The sequence below is a fragment of the Buteo buteo genome, chromosome 11, assembly GCF_964188355.1.
Source record: "Buteo buteo chromosome 11, bButBut1.hap1.1, whole genome shotgun sequence".
In the NCBI taxonomy this organism is placed as follows: Eukaryota; Metazoa; Chordata; class Aves; order Accipitriformes; family Accipitridae; genus Buteo; species Buteo buteo.
The window spans coordinates 4638363-4652075 of NC_134181.1; the positions used below are offsets into that span (position 1 = coordinate 4638363).

At 37.8% G+C, this 13713-nt stretch overlaps 1 protein-coding gene across 3 annotated transcripts in view; it reads right to left on the minus strand.

Annotated features, from left to right (window-relative positions):
• Positions 1-13713, minus strand: part of CDH13 (cadherin 13) — a 518714-nt gene that overhangs the window by 83893 nt on the left and 421108 nt on the right. The gene's annotated exons all lie outside the window — the stretch shown is intronic.

The following is a 13713-nucleotide window of genomic DNA, read 5'->3' on the forward strand; positions in this document are numbered from 1 at the left end:
CTCACATACTGCCTCATTGATCAACTGAGATAATCCTCATTCAAGAAAAGGGAAAACAGGCAAACCTGACATCCTTGAAAAGTGGTGAAGTTCAGCTGAAATCAGATGTCAGAATCTGAAACCTCTTTTTGTAATCCACCCTACACTGTTTCCCACTAACATGCCAAATGAGGCAAGAGTGCATGCTTAAATATTTAAACTTCCTAAAAGAAAGACTTCACAGAGGCTATGCTGGAACCCAATAATGCTAAAAGAGGTACCTTACTGCTAACATCTATATCTCTATCTACCAGCATGCGGGTGTGTTCCTGTGCTCTGTATTGCTCGCTCCAGTTCCAGCAGGCAGTCCAAAAACAATCTCAACAGGCAGTCTAGGTAAACAAGACTTATTGTACTTTGGTTCTCTCATGAATACAGAATAACCGAAGAAAAGAAATACCTCTGGGACACAGAAGAACCCTAGGCGAACACTTACCATTGACAGAAACGGTACAGATTTATTGATTGGAACTGCATTTTAATCATATGGCTGGAGGAAAGAAAACAGTTCCTAGAGACTGCCAGTCAGCCCCAGCATGGGGCATGATAAAACTGTTTCTGCCGTTAATATCAGGCAGTGGCTACGTTAGAGTAAAAGGACATTAAAGAGTTCAACATCTGCAGGCAAAGTTGAATTTATTTACTCATGGCTTCAATTATTATTTAAGATGGAAAACTTGAAAAGGTCAGAGCTACTAACTTAGAAAGCATGCCCTTCATTGTCTTCAAACATACACTTTTTTCTTAGCTTAGTTCAACACTGAATCAATTAATCAGGTACAATGTTCTCTGTTTTCAAATGCTAGTTGTGTTATTTTCAAGTAGACAAGTAAAACCAAACCAAATTTCAGTTTTGTTTTAATCCATATTAGAAAATGCAATTTTAGGACAATAAAACCTCTGGTGCTCTGTATAGGTAGGCAAACATCTGTGGGCCTGTGTTTCTATGTATATAGATACGCATATGTATAAAATCCAGATTTACATTATAGTCTAATCCTGCAATCACATCTCCATGGAGCACTCTGGATGGGAGCCGTAGCTTGGATACAAGCAGCTAAGAATATCAATACTATAGATAAATCTTTTTCCTTGATATTATTTCAGCAAAAGACAACTGTTGGTTTAGATTTAAGCTTATTTAGCAGGATTGATTTTTCTTATGTATCTTTTGAAAGTTTCTCACATAACTCCTTAGATTTTTCAAACTTTTTTTGAACTAAAAGATTGCTTTCAACCCTTTAAACTTGTTGAGGACAGCAGCACTCTCCGTACCATCAGTCTTCTAAATGAAGAAAAATCATTGATCTAAGAACATCTGACAGTACTACATAACGTATGGGCACTGCTGGCCTCAGTGACTGAAGGCGGTCAAAACAAATGAGCTGAGGAGGAAGATGTAAAGCATAAAAAAAAATAATGAGATGATGTGTGGAAGCAGACAGTGATGGTACTCGATTTATAGAAGGCAGGCAAAGAGCGTACATGGACTTTTGTGAGCCATAAGCAAACAGTCAGTTTAAGTCGTGAAAACAGAAAGCTGGTTCCCAAGGGAAGCAGGCAGTGAGGGGGTGAAGAAGAGTTCACTGGGGGACAGCATCAAGGAATGGAAAAAGGAAGATCTTCCAGAAATAATACCGAAGGAGCCAAATTGTGGGGACAGATAGAGGATCATAAGATGACAAAGGTCAGAAACAGAGCTTTTTATGAAATACTAGAAGAGTTTTCCATATAAGAAGACAGTGGGGAAAGTGATGAAAATAAGAACAGAGAGGGGACATCAGACTCAGCAAAAAGGAGTCAGTGGATACATCACTGAAATTAGTCTTGGTAGATCTGGAGCAGGAACTCGACACAGGAGCAGAGAGGCATTCAAGGGATGCTAGACCTTCAGGGTCCGAGTCAAATGGCAGACTCAAGGAGTTTGGAGAGGAAGGAAAAATGAAAGTTAATTATTAAAATTCAGAAAAGGCTCCTTACAGGCTGCTGACTAAATAGTAGGCTTGAAAGGGAGAAAACCTAAAAGATAAGAGTTTTCTCTTTAGTTGGTTGGTTTGGGGGGGGGGGGGGTTGTTTTGGTTTTAAAAAAGAGAATGATGAAGCAGGCAGAAGGGATTTTGAAGGATGATGCAAAAAGACAGTGATAAATTTCAGCACCGGGCAAATTAAATATCAAGAAGACTAGACAAGTAAGTAGCTGGAAGAAATCTTCCACAATATGCAGAGAAGTGAACAAAAAGATCTTTGTAAAAGCTGCATCAAGCTAAGTGGAAGAGAAGAACAGGAGTTAGAACACAAACTCAAAAGGACCGGCCATAGAGCAACAGTGTCGGAGGGAAACATAGGGCCAGGTAACCGACTGGGATTCAGGGTTTTTTCATAATGGGGTCAAAGTCTAGAATGGGAAAGTGAGGATAACGTCAATACTGTGTAGTGTTGGGATTATACTTCTTGTGACATATGGTCTGAGAACACAGGGAAAAACATTTCTAAAAACAAATAAATATTAAGTGACTGTTAGACAGCCGGCTGGAGAAAGGGCTACCCTTTAAGCAAATAAGCATCTGGGACTCTAAGGCAAACAAGTCCTGGAAATAAGCCAAAGTAGAAAGTACAAGGGTATGAATAAATTACACTCCTGAACCATTTTCCTCAACAGAGACTATAACTGCAAAGAGTTCTGTACAAAACCCCTAATCTGTTTTTTTCTTAAACGTATCAACACCGTTTTCATTCCAGTAAGTTCAAGAGATGATCAGCCCTATAGAATTTTATTGCTTTCCAAATGAGTCTCTTTCATAGGCACTTACTAACAATTTTACTTGAATAAATGTACAGCTCCTTTTAGCATGTTGATTTTTATCGGTTCACTATTTTAATGTTTCAGAGCAGAAGGAAAAAAGATATTTTGTCTAAATAATCCTGGCATTTTGATTCGTATGCACAGATGGTTAGCAAATTTTGTAGTAGCCAAATCAGTTTTAGTGTTGCTGACAAAAATCTTAAAATCTCACTTGTGAGTGAAGAAATTGATAAACTGATCACAAAACTCATTCCACTCTAGTGGAATGACCTAAGCAGTCGTATAACTATTATTTTTGTATGAATACACTTCAGCTTTATAAATCCCTTCTGCACATATAAACTGCAACTATGATACCAGCTCACACATATTGTGTAATTGCTGTTAAATAGGGTTTTGTCTGGTGCAAATTGAATACGTTAAGATCTATAGTCTGTTATCTTGTTTAATCCTACTTTAAAAATAGAACTCCTACAGATGCTAGAGGCATATTAACAGTGTGGGTTTCTTAACTCATGGGATTAAAGTGATATTTTGCTACACATCTAACAATTCCTCTATTTATTACTCCTCAAATCAGCTGTGCTGTATCAGACAAGGAGATTTAGAGTTCTTGGTATTTCTGTTAAGATTCCACATGTGAGGAACTGTAACCCTTTATGTACATAAAATAAAAGTCACTTAAAGGTACAGAAAATTTGTGCTGGCTGCACCACGAAGATAATACCTGGTCATCTATTCCCCACTACCTGCCCACCAATTTTCATACTGTCTAGGCTGAATGAGATAATGAGGATTTAGGAGCCACTCTGCAATGAATAGCATGTATGGAAACCACAGTGTTTCCACATAGAGTTTAGGATTCCAGTCAACTGGATGTTACATAGTCAAATGGGGTCTCCTAATACAGAATCCAAAAGTTAATTTGAGGAAAGAGATTGATGCATTCTTTCATATCTTGATCTGAAAATAATTGTGTGAAGTTTCTTTGAAGTCTCGGTGTCACCTGCCTGCACTCAATGTTGAAGGTGGAACTCCTTGGACAGTTAACAAGGTACGACATGCCATAAACCACTCTTGGAGAAGAGTGAAATGAAAGGAAATTTCCATGGAGCGCTCGAGCAGCACATTCAGAGGAAAAAAAAAATTAATTTCTCAGGCAAGAGACTCCAATTTTAAAATTTATGTTAAAATTGAAATCTCTAGAAAGCAGTCCTAATTTGATGTGAAGGCAACTGCAAAATTCCAGCTGGAGAGAAAAGTTTAATTGGAAAATCACATAGCCATTCCTAGCAATGACTGCTAATAATTATGTTTATACAGCTTCCCTGAATAAGTGGTCCAAGACTAGGTCTGGAGACATTACATTATCTTTGTTTAGCTTGTGCTTCTCTCAAGAGCCTTTGTTTGAGCCTTCCATGCTCTTTAATTTCTCCTATCTGGTTACTTACCCAAACGTATTTGTGCTAGATGTAGTCAAAACTCTTACTGCTACTGTTTGCTTTGTAATTCAGACCTTAATATCTATGGTAAAGTTCACACTTCATAGACCACATTGAGGAAGTGTATTAACCTTCACTTCTTGTAGAAGAGAGCAATAAATTGTGGGTTTATGGCTTTTTTGTTGCTCGCAGTGTTTGGATATTTGCTGTTAGCAGAAGCAGATGGAAGAAGTCTTCAGAGGATAGTCAGCACTGGAATGGTTTTGTGGTGAGAATTTACCAGCTGTAGTGAGAATTGCTGTTATTACCACCGAGTTGCTGCTGACCTTCCAAGCATAACCAAAGGGTTACAAAAGGCAAGGACTCGCACAGAAGCTTTCATCAGGACTGCTCAGATCAGCTGATCATAACAAATCAAGGAAGCTAAACAAAGGGCAGGAAAGGAACACAGAAAATGAGGAGGGAAAAAAAAAAAAGAAAAGAAAAGGACTGGCAAAACCACAAGTTTACTATGTGAGCTGACTTGGAGAGCAAGAATGCTGGGAAAAAATCAGATCTGGAGAAGCAGTGAAGTGCCTTTGTGTTCCTCCCCAATTTCAGAGTGTTTGAATGATCATTTCTATTCATAGAACCTTTCCTGTACTTATACAAGTGTTTCTCAGCTGCTTTCAGATTATAAAGCAGGCACTCTGTTGTTTTATGTACCACTGAAATGTGTTTATCTGGAGATTAAATAGACAACTTCATGTATTTCATGACCTTGGTGGAGAGAAACAAAGCAATGAACTCACCCCTCACAAGAAAGATAAATGTAGAAGTCTGCTGCCTACCGCTATGCAGTGTATCCAGCTCTAATTATGTGATAAGTGGATGGACTCAGTGTTAAACATATTTTGCAAAAGTTCTTGAACAAAGTGCTTACACTGGTTATGCAGATAGCTTGCTGAATGCCACATGAATACAAATTATTATGCACACAGTATGAATCTGGATGCGTACAGGAAACACTGGTCTTCCAAACCCTGGTTTTTGCTGAACAGTCCTCTATTTCAGTCAATGTACAGAATAAGCACATTTGCTTTTCTTTCTCTCTAAAATTATTCTATTCTTGTAATGCTATAGCAGAGTATGTGTTTTTAAGGTCATTGGTAATTCAATCCCGAGTGGTGCTGAACATTTGTCATCACATGAGAAACCTCAAACTAGATAATTTTGTTAAGAACTGACACACCACAGTGAAGAAGAAGAAAAAAAATAACAAAAAGGTGATTTCATTATCCAGATAGCCAGACTGTTTAAGTAAGTCTTCCAGATGTCCTTAGTTTGGTACCACCACAACACAACCCAGAAATATTAACAAACATTCTTCTTGATCACAGGCATTTTTCTAAGTTATTTCAAAGTGGTTAAGTTTAGAAGATAGATAGACATTTGGGATCCTGGTTGCACTGAGAGTCAAAGCAATCTATGCTCCTAAACCCAGCTTTTTAAACGCCAGTGGGAATGAAATGTCCTTACACCTATTTTTTAAAGTCAAATAAGCTCTTCTTTTTTTATCTTTGACATCTAAAATTATTGCCCGGGGGGTGGGGGGGAGGTCTAAATGCCTATGTTATTTAGATACTTAGATTCCTAAAGTGCTTATGTGATTTTGAAAATCCGTTCTGCAGCTCATGACAACTAAGAAAGCTCTGAATGCCTTGGACTTTAACACAACTGAGAGTAGTGACCAATTATTAACTGTGAAGAAGTAGCAGAGTTAATACAACTTTACTGAAAATTTCAAATATTGTGTCATTTTTGCAGTGAGAACAGAATGGTCACAGCCTTCATTCAGAAATTAAAATATTTATCACTATTTAGATGTTTGTTTCCTTTCACATGGATTTAATAAATAGCTTTTCATCTGACTGATACTCTCTAAATTAAAATAGATACTTTGCAAATGGATTCTAGCAGAAACACATATACATCTACATCTTTGCCTCAGATAAACATGAAAGAACACAACTCAGTTATGGGACAACTTGATCTCTTCTGTTTTCACCAAAACTGCTCGGTTAATATTTGTGGGGAAAACCATGAGTATCACAGGCTTAACACTGGAGTTATTTATTTCAAGAAATAGACAATATATCCTGAGTTGCAAAGTTGTCTTCTTCATGCAAGGTCCTGATTATACAAGAATAAAAAAGATATTAAGGGCATCATCTGTCCTCCATATCTATGAGGATAACAGAAGATGTAATGATTTTAAGTTCTAGCAAAGGAATTTCAGATCAGGCTATGCAGAAATTTTCATTGTTAAGATTTGTTCAGGAACAGACTGAGGAGCCTTTTGATTTTCGATCTCTGAATGTTTTAAGAACAGGTGAGACAGATATCTTACAAGGATGACATAGGAATAGCAATCCTGCCTTGATCCCGTTTCCTCTATTTTCCATGACCAGAGAAATTATCTCTAAATTCTGCCTTTCGCATGTGACAAATATACCAGGTAATGTCTTTCATTTGTTTTCAAGGAAGCTTTTGGGCACCTGGAACTTCAGATATGTCAAGTGTGTTAGTGAACTGCTACCAGAGTATGAAGTGGAAGTAAAGCTGAGTGAAAAAGTCAGTGCAAATGTTTACCTAGCGTAGGGGTTTCTGAAGGGTAAGATATGCTTCAGGAGCCTTGCTAGCTGTATTTACAGCTCTAGAAAAAACCAAGGATGTCCAAAGAGCTCATCTCTGGTGATCCCTAGCCATCATGAAGCTGTATCTATATGCCAAAGTTTACTAACAGCTGTAGAGGCTTTGTCCTGCTCTGTTGAGTTTCTGTACGAATTCTGCTTTCTCTGCATGTAAGTTGTCTCACAGTCCAAGAATGGGAGCCAAATGGAAATTCCAATATGCATTTTGTTCATGTGATTTTGCTAAAATGGTTTTATCCATTCCAGAAAACTATTTCTCGTGACGAAGCAGTACTGGAGACAGTTTGCTCCAATTTGAACAGGCTGCTACAATTTAAGACTGGTTCCCATAATATTTAGGCTGTAGTACAGCTCTATTTCTTAACTATTAGCCTGGCAATGGCTTCTTCTCATCTGTCCAGATCTGCTTATTGCTGCTTAAGTACCTCAGCTCAGTCGTCTGGCCTTCCAATATCCAGCGTGAGAGAATGGTACTTGAAATGAGAAAAAGCCAACTCGGCTTGTTCTCACCAGCTTGCTGAGCCACGCTGGCAGCTCCTGCTGGTCTTTTGCCTCTGTTCAGTCTGATTTACACACTGACTTCCCTCCCAACAGGAACGTGGAAGAGGGCTGGTACCCTGGCCGTGCTCCTGAACCGCGTTAGTCAAAGGACAGCACTCTTTTGCTCGGTGTTGTGCACAACTATGGTCCTCACTAGCGATTTCTCCGAGTCAGATGTAAGGGTCTAGAGAAGGGAGTTGCAAGGGAACTCATTTACCATTGACAGAATTGTTAGTGTCCAAAGGTAGGGTCCAGCTCACTGGCAAGACCCACTGAGAAAGGAATAAGGTTAATTAGGAGCCCCAAAGGGCAACATTTTCCTTGTAAGACAAGATAAGAAGGACCGGGGTTGACTTTCAGATCACAGAAAAAGGGGAGGTGAGATTTGTTGCTGTTTTTAAACGTGCAAACTGAATGGACAGATCTAGTCTCTGTTGATAAGGTGTGTCTGGCATGGAAAATAACAATATCACATCTAAGAGAGAAATTTTTGTAAAAGCAGTATGGAAGAGAGAGCCAGGAGGAACCTTAAAAGTGCTTTTAGCTCAGTATTTGGTCCTCAATGTGATTTAGCCAATACCAAGAATCAAGACAGGGACTCTCAAAGCTACAAGTATGTTTCTCAAAAGCCTGAGCTGAAAAATAAATCTCTCCAGATGGTGTTCTGAAAGTCTCATATCCTCTTTGAACCACGAGCAGACGAAGATACATATTGTACTCCAGGGGCTGTTTTACCCCAGTGGGTAGCACAACTGAATCAGAATACAGTGCTGGAAGTCATCATAAATCATGGTGACAAGCAACCTATTCACTTACAGGTCTCTATAGGAATTGATGAATCATTTATTAAAGCACACGTTAGTCATTTATTACTCTTTTATAAACCATTTTTCAGTAGGTATTCAAAATGTGAGCAAATCATATTTTTCACTTAGGACTCACAGCACTAGTATATCTCAAATTTCACTGTGGTGATGTTTTGTCGAATTACACAAATTTTATTCTGTTCACAGGAGGCAAGCTTCTTTGTTTAACTTGAAAATTCATTTCTAGGAACATATATTCAAAAAATCTAAACTAGGAAAAATATTTTCCTAAATCTTACTCTCCCTGGTGTGACAGAATTCTTTCTATTTTACATTGCTTTGTCCCAGAAATGGATGAAATTGAAGGTGAGGATGGAAGTGACAGAAAAAGGAATCATCTCAAGAATGAGACTGTTCCCTGGCCAAATGAAGTCTCTTTCTTATGTGCAAGTGAGAGCACTCTGACAAGTCCCACTACTTTTCAGTGCACAACTAGGGATGTGCTGCTGTCCCAAACCTGTGGTGAAGGACAGATGTGAGAACTAGGTGGACTGTAGAAAAATCATCCCCTTAAGTGACATCCCTGCATTCTTCTCTCAAGTGCCTGACAGCATTTACTAAGGAAAGATAATATATCCGATATTAAGAAAAAATAATATATTACTAAAGAAGAGCAATGAAAGATTCTTCCTTGGGAACAGATATTTTAAAAAATCAGGGCAGAAGCCAGAAGAGGGAGGCAAACATACTGAGTGCAAAACCATCTTTGAGCATATACTGTGCATTCAGGAATGCCATAAGACCAGAAGTAGGATTTGGTGGAGAATTTTTTTGGAGGAGGAAGAATAGACAGGAAGGGGTCAAATACCTATCACTGTCATGTTGAAACAATGTTTTTTCCTCCACTGGGTCTTAGGGAAGATCTGGGCAGAACCATGCCTACAGGAACAGATAGAAGTATTTGCCAGCTTGTGGCTTCCAGCAGATGCAACATTGCTAATTTTTCATCACACTTCAACCACAGTGACATTAACTATAGACTAAAGTCACTGTTTTGCAGGCGTACAACACTGCAGTAGTCTGTCACCAATTGTTAAAGTGACACAAGAAAATACTTCTTATTTTTCTTAATGTGCTAGGTATAAAAACAATACTCAGTACCATTAGCATTCACTCAGTCTAACTCATTCCCACACAGTTTGAATATCCTGCAGTACACAGACTAGGTATCAGATTTTCCAGAATGATCAATTCCTGCTCCTTGCTTTGCTTCATTTCTTACTTTCACGTAAGTAATCTCTTGCTGCTGAACAAAATTTGAGCCTAAGGCCTTAACTTGCTGGAAAGGAAACGCCAAATTGCTCTTTGTGATACAAAATACATGGTGTATTCAGTAATAATTCACAAAATTAATTTAAAAATTCTTTCATATTATAGAAATAGGGTTGTAAATTCTAAAGAGAGGCCACTAACTTTACAAGTATCTCTATTTTCATTCTCTATAATTTAAATCTGGCACAATATCCCAGCCATTGTGACCTTTTAAAAGGTAGACCTTGTTACCTCACCTAGGATTTTTGGAGATCTCTTAAAACATTGCTCTTTTAGGCATTAAAGATGAAATTATTTAAACCCCTGGAGGGAACAGGGTACTGTTTGCACGTCTGAAGGGATTTTTGCACTGCTTGGAGCCTATTATGAACAGTAAGGGTAAGTATATATGTGAAATAGAACAAGGCAGATATTTCGGAGGTGTGTAGAGTGATGGGGCAGTAACAAAATAATTAACTGGGCTGAATTCCACAAAGCAGTGTCTCATACATTAACCCATCAAAGTACCTGACACATACTTATAACCTCAAGGGCTTAAACTATTCTGAAGTTAATGGAAGTGCTGTGTTGGATCACAGCCAGGTTGCTCAGCTTCTTCTGTGATTATGCCCTGACACACCATCAATGATTTTTTCCCTGAGCACAAAGGCCACAACTGCATCAGAATGGCATGGGTGTGGTAAGCAGGGGAAAAAAATAGCAGGTGGAAGAACAGATTCACTACCTCTTCCAGCAAGATCTACATAAACCCAGTAGAGCCGACTGCAAAACTGTGTACAGCAACAAAAGAGCACTTAGACTTTTCTGAAGATATCAAATAAAGCCCGTTAATGAGCATTTTGAATAGGCGTGTAAGGACCTGACCTCCAAGGAATACATATAGAGTAAATAGGAGAACACAGAAGTGTATCATTGCTTAGGGGTACATCCATAAACTTGTTTCTGAAGGAAAAAAAAAGGAAGAGATTGGTCAAGTGTCAAAAGATAAAACTCATCTTCAATGGACAGAGACATGCTCACACATGGCTAAGATTGCCTTGCACTGAGGAATCAAAGAAATATCTGTTAACACATGTAAGACTTCTTGGAAACAGAAATACATAGAAATATAAAATTTTTCCACTTTGGAGAAAGCTATGAAAAAATCATTAAACTTCTGTCTGGGCATTAATATTACTGAAATCACATACAACTTTATTTTTATATATATATATATATATATATATATATATATATATATATATAAAACAATGCATTCTACATTCTACAAAACACCATTTAGTGCTGTCCTGGTTTTGGCTGGGATAGAGTTAATTGTCTTCCTAGTCCCTAATATAGTCCTGTGTTTTGGATTTAGTATGAGAAGAATGTTGATAACACGCTGATGTTTTAGTTGTTGCTAAGCAGTGCTTATCCCAAGTCAAGGATTTTTCAGTTTCCCATGCTCTGCCAGCAAGGACATGCGCAAGAAGCTGGGAGGGGACACAGCCAGGACAGCCGACCCAACCTAGCCAAAGGGATATTCCATACCATAGGATGTCATGCTCAGTATATAAACTGGGGGGAGCTGGTCAGGAGCCCTGGGATGGCTGCTCAGGGACCAACTGGGCATCAGTCAGTGGGTAGAATGGGTGATGAGCAATTGCACTGTGCATCACTTGTCTTTTCTTGGGTTTTATTTCTCTCTTTTTTTTTTTGTTACCTTCCTTTTTATTACAATTTTTGTTATTATTTTATTTTAGTTATTAAACTGTTCTTATCTCAACCCACAAGTTTTACTTTTTTTTCCGATTCTCCTGCCCATCCTACCAGGGGGTGGGGGGAAGGAGTGAGTGAGCGAGCGGCTGCGTGGTGCTTAGCTGTTGTCTGAGGTTAAACCATGACAAGTGCACAGTCTGGGGTACCCAGTGTTGTACCTATACAGCATCCAGACTTTTGAACAAATCCAGCTCTCACAAATTCATTGGCTTTTACTGTGTCAGATCAGGAATGAATTTGGCCCCTGTGGTTATAGATGAAGAGAACACGTTGAAAAGTTAGCTTAACTGAGCTACATCAACAACATACAACAAGTAAAGGCAGAGCTATTTTAGGTAGAAATTATACTGTCAGAAGAAAACATAGGCCAGTAAATAAGCATTTGTTTTATAAAAGGGAAAAATGCATTGAAAAAAGTATCTTTAAAGAGAAGGAAGGTAGCTGGGAAAACATGTCAATACCATAAGAACCCAATCCTAAAGCAGCCAATCTCAAAGAAAATAAAAGAGGTACTCTGAAATCAAACCTTCAGGTTTACTGAATTTGAGCTTTCTACTTCAAAAGTTATCTTGTAGAATATGTCTCTTTCTTTCAAGCCCTACTCCAATCAATAGTATTGCAGCATGTGGTATGTGACTGGTATTTAAATACAATAACTAAGTAGTTTAAGCAGTAAGCCAAATAAAGTGGCATTAGCTCTATTAATAGCCACTGTCCCTCCTCTTACACTACTTATTTTTAATAGAGCATATGTTTCTAAAGGGGCCTGACACCATATGTCTAAAGACTGATTTTTCCTGCCTTATTCATGGAATAAGAATATCACTTAGCAAGGCAGAGAGAAGATTTCTGAGGTCATTAACTTCTCTAAATAGCAAAAGGTTCAAAACCATGCCACAATGTACTATAAAAAGAGAGATGTCTCTACAGGAAAATTTGTATGTCATATAAAGTGCAAGAAAAACCTGCAAGACCAGCCTTTTCAACAAAAGCTACATAACGTTGTCTCTTCACACCTGCTATTTTATTTCTATACTGAAACCACCAGACTTCCAAGGGTACAGAGTACCTTTCACTATCACTGGCTGAACTGAATTTATAAACATTTCTGAATTTCCACACAAATAGAGACTAACAGTACATTTGGGGCTAAGCAGGCACCCAAGTTTTTTTAACATGCTTGCCTAAATTACCAAACCATTAAGTCAAACAGGACTTATAATTACAGAAAGATTTTTTTTTTTAAAAAAAGAAAGCTCAAAGTTTGGAAATTCAAGTAGGTAGGACTCAATGACATGAATTGCTATCAGTATTGATTAATACAATCACTTCCTATTTCTAAATACACTGACTTGTCCTTTTACATTGTTATGTTCCAGAGGGCTAAAAAAATACAATGTTTTAAATATATTTTAACTATTGATTGTCGGGAAACAGCTTTCAGAGTATTAAAAGCCTGATCTAAAGGGTAATTCTAAGGGAATTAATAGTTTGATCAAAGCCACTTAGTTATCACTTATGTACGTGAAAGGTTTGGAACAGGCTCTCCATGGTACTTTTTAGGTGACTGAAATGCTCTTGCCAAAGCATTTTACTCAAGTAATTATAGCTATTGCCACCGATTAGTGAAAAATAATATTCCTGTTAGCAAAATTGTCATTGTTTCTTATTCTTCTTCACTTTTCTTCAAAAAAACACCTCCATCCTTTTTCAATCTGGTATCCAGTTTGCATTTATAAAAGAAATAATTATTCAAGTAAAATTGCAGTAATTTGTTTCAAAATAATCTGTTGTCAAATTGCTAAAATTAGGCCAGAAAAAAAATTTTTAAAAAAGGTAAAAACATACCTTAAGGAGAAAACCAAGACTTTTATAGCAATAGGCTTTCTTTTTCTTCTTCTAAAATTACCTTAAAATCAACATCCCTCATGCTTACTTCGCATCTTTCGGGAATATTCCTTAAACTCTGCAGAGCCTCAGGAAACTTTTACAGCAAAAAGCAAACTAGCTGTTATTAGGTAAAACTTTTGACACTCTCTAATTGTCTCCAGACACCAGTGGCAAAAATAAAAAAAAATTTTTAAAAAATCAGACTAATAATAAATGTAGGGGGGGAAGGGAGCAGTGTGAGAAGGGCAGGATATTTAGTAGATGCTTTGCCTGAAACCAGAAACTTTGCTGTAGCACTATTACACTCTCCTGCAGGCAGTGAATATCTTTTGGTTTGGGTTGGGGATTTTTCGACTTTTCAGCCTTCTTCAGTGGAATTCAACTTGCAGGGAAAAAAACCTTTCCTTGCA